The sequence below is a fragment of the Lathyrus oleraceus genome, chromosome 7, assembly GCF_024323335.1.
Source record: "Lathyrus oleraceus cultivar Zhongwan6 chromosome 7, CAAS_Psat_ZW6_1.0, whole genome shotgun sequence".
Taxonomy (NCBI): Eukaryota; Viridiplantae; Streptophyta; class Magnoliopsida; order Fabales; family Fabaceae; genus Lathyrus; species Lathyrus oleraceus.
In genome coordinates, this window is record NC_066585.1 from 393910423 (window position 1) to 393914461 (window position 4039).

Here is a 4039-nt window from a genome sequence, read left to right on the forward strand (position 1 = left end):
AGATCAATTCTCATTTTCTTTTTGGCATGGCAAGTTGTTGGAACTTGGTTCACTAATCAAGACTTCTAACTTGTGTTGTTGCCTACATTATTATTGACCGGCCTCAGATAGTTGTGACTTCTACATAAGTCCAATTACGATTGCTTAACATAGCGCTAAATTTGCCTTATGGCACACTAACTACTAACACTAACCATTAACAATTAACCTTTACTTTTTGCTCTTTACTTTTATGCAATTTACTATTCTTGCACATATTATCCATTTGCTTTTCTCTTTGCTCACTTGAGCACATGTTTATGTTAATGCCATTTGCCTTTTGCTCACTTGAGCACATAATTATGTGTATACTATTGTGCTTGTGTTTTGTTTGATTGTTGAGAACCAAATGCAAAGAAATGGACTTAGTTTCTAGGACTTTCCCTATGCAAAGAATGGAGAAATGGACTTAGATTCTAGGACTTTCCTTATGTAAAATAGGAGTAACAGGATCCTAATGTGAAGATGGATTAGAAGGACCAAATCTCTAAACTCACTCTTGTCCATTCTTGGTTTACTTCATGAAACTTTTGATGTGTGTGATTTTGTGCTAGGGGATTCTATGAGCTCAAATTCAAGGACCATTGCTATGTTCATCCAAAGTGAAAGATACAAGATACATTGAGGATCTATTAAGAGGCTTGTTTGATGATTGCTTATGCTTTTTGTGATTGCCTATTCAAAAGGATGGGAGCTACTTGGATCATCAATATGATCTCAAGAGAGGAACCCCATTGTGGTTTTGTTTCTTTATCCCTCACCTTTTGTTTTGCTTAGGACTTACTCCTTCTTCTTCTTCTCTCCACTCTAACCCAAGCCAAAACTTTTGTGCAAACATTTAACATTCGTTTTCAACATTAGAAACCCAAGCCTTATGCTTTTGATTTCCAAACTTTCTTTTCATAACACTTATTTTGAATTGAACCTAAATCAACTTTGACCATTTTTGTATATACTTCTAATTGGTAAATATAACCCATTCAAATGTCTTTTGTGGTTCCAATGGCCACTTTCTTAATCGAATCTTTCATAATCTTTAGCTATTAAGTTTGAGTTATCCTTGTGGTAGATATAATACTCACCTATATCCTTAGTGATGGACAATGAGTCTTCCTTGCTTATTATAGGGTTAACCCCTCACTAGCATGTTGAAGTTATCCTCACATGGTGGATTTGTGGTTTTAGGTTGAGTTTTCTCCCTTTGATAACAAAAGACCTTAAGGCTTTTGGACCAATCAATTCACCAACTCATTTTGAAATTTTTACCCCGAACTACGAGGTTTTGATCCTAATCTTTTTATAAGATGGTACGTAGGCAATGGGTTTATCCATCCAAACACAAAATGTAAATAAATTTATATATTCTCCTCTCATCTCTTCAATCATGTTTGCACAAACAAATTTTCACAAAACAACAACCTTACAACAAATATGAAAGGGCTCCCTAGGAGTACCTAGGATGTTTTGGGTGCCTAACACCTTCCCATTACATAACCAACCCCCTTACCCAGATCTCTGTTTCTCTTTTACTAGTTTTTGTTAAAACTTTTAGGTTTTTGTTCGCTTTCTAACCATTCCTTTGGATAAATAGAAGTGCGGTGGCGACTCGACTTGTATGGTTTACCTTGGATTTAGTCAATATCTCTAATGGTAACGAATACCCCGCTTCACATTGTCGCTCCCCAGGATTTCCCGAATCCAGGTAGAAACGCGAAAAGGAGGCGGCGAGGAAAAGAAAGAAAAGAGTCGCCAGCTATGTACTTTTATCCCAAGAGGAGGGAAAGGTAGTACTGCATAACCTAGAGGGAACGGATAAAACAAAGTCTCGAACCAAAGAAACTGGGTAAGGGGGTCGGTTATGTGAAGGGAAGGTTATCGCACCCCTTCACGTCTGTGGTACTCCACAGGATCCACGATTGCTAGTTATGTCTAAAGTGTGTATAAAAATCCTACATGCAATGCAAAAGAGAGAAAATCAAAGTAGGGAAAATAAAGAGTTATTGCTCGCACAGGCCCTACCCTGCTGCATACGTATCTCAAGAAAGATTGAGAATCAGAGCACCGTAGCTCGGCTAAACTATTTCTGTTTGTTTTGTGTTTTTTAGGTGAACGACGTTACTACACAATCTACCGGATGCTCGAACTTTGGAGACTTACTCCCCTGTAGTAGAAGGAGTTAACGTGTCCTTAAGAGAAGATAGAGTTTGTTTGTGTTTTAGGAATGCTCATGCAAGAAAGGAAGTCCTAGATGAAGGAACCGTGCTACCTTAATTGACATGCAAACGAGAGACTATACGAAGTATAGCAATCCTACGGGGATACGATCACACCACACAAAAACATATAACATGAAGTAAACACACCAACAAGGGGGCTCAAACATACAAGGGTAAGGCTTTAGTCAAGAGGGGTCATATCAACCTCGACAAACAAGCCAACTGCAGTGGTAATCTGGAGCTCTTAACCACTAACATTGAGAGTTAGGGTGAAGCTTATCAAATGGGAAATGAGGATGAGACCTCATGCTCTTAACCCTGGCCTGGGTGAGCTCAAAACAAAGAAAGCGTGGGGATCTAGAAAGAGGGACCCTATTCCACTTGACTGACTCTGGACAATGATCTTGGGTGTTTATTCAAGAGAATCAGCACGTAGTGCGAGCATAATGAAACACTCACTGAATAACAGGGGATTGATTGCTAATCCCTTCTATCTGTCAATTGCCTCTTCACTTAGGAGGACTTAACAAGTAACAATGCCTCATGTAGAGGTCTTTGGCACAAATGTAAACAATCACAATCATGGCCACTTAAGGAGGACTTCAGCCAAATGCCTGCCAAAAGGCGACAGGACTTCCAGACTACATGGAGAAGGAGAGTGGTTACCTAAGTGGTATACCAACCACGAACCAAAGCAAAGCTCAAGCAAGAGCTAAAAGCGACTAATGTACCTGTACAAAAGCCAAACAATTAATAACTCAGACAAACAATCAGAAAAGCAGAGATTCCAATCAACAGTGTTACACAAAGCAAGGCATAAGTGCAAGCACTCAAATGGTTTCATCATATCAAATGACCTACAAAACAGCAAGAGTTAGTGATCAAAGCAATTTACATCTTAAGTAATGAGGCCAAACCAACCATTAGTGCTAAATACCTGAAACACAAAACACAATTGGTGAGTACAAACCACTAGTACAAAGACTAGGGTCAAAGGCAAGTCAAATGACCAAAACAGAAGTTGGTATTTCATATGAAGCACATTCAATCAAACAAGAAGAAGGCCTCAAAAGGACCAAAGCCAAATTAATAAGCAAAGCCATCAATTAATCAAGATAAGGCAAAGGCAAACAATGTGATCAAAATTGGACATCAAACATAGAAAATCCACATTAAAATAGAAATGAATCCAATGATCATGAAATTATTTATGTGCACTTAACATGTTATGAACATACTTAATGCCATAAATCAGCTCCAGAAGAGCTCAAATGGCATGTAAATGAAAATGCACAAATGCAACAACAAATATGTGACACAAATTGTCACACCACATGTCTATGTGTCCAAAACAGTAAGGGTATATGATAAAAATCTCAAACCAAAGCCAGAAAATCACATCACATGTTAAGATTAAGCATGTCAAATTTCAAGTCAATTGGATTAAACATGAGCATTTCACAATCAAATGAATGAAGCACGGTAAATTTGGCATCATGTTCAAACACACATTCTCAATTAAAAAACCAGAAGCAATCAATTCACAAAATAAATCCTATAAAAAAGTAGAGATTAAAACAAGAAAGTGAAAAAAAAACTAGGATTAAATTGGATTAATTTCCTATTTTTTATGATTTTTGCAAGTTGATGAAAATATTTGAAACAATATCAGAATCATGGAGGGAAAAAAAGTTTGAAGGCAAAATTTGAAAATAGTGTTGGAAACAAGTGTTGAACACAGGTCATGTAAGTCAATGGAATAGCGCTGGAAAATAAAATCCACA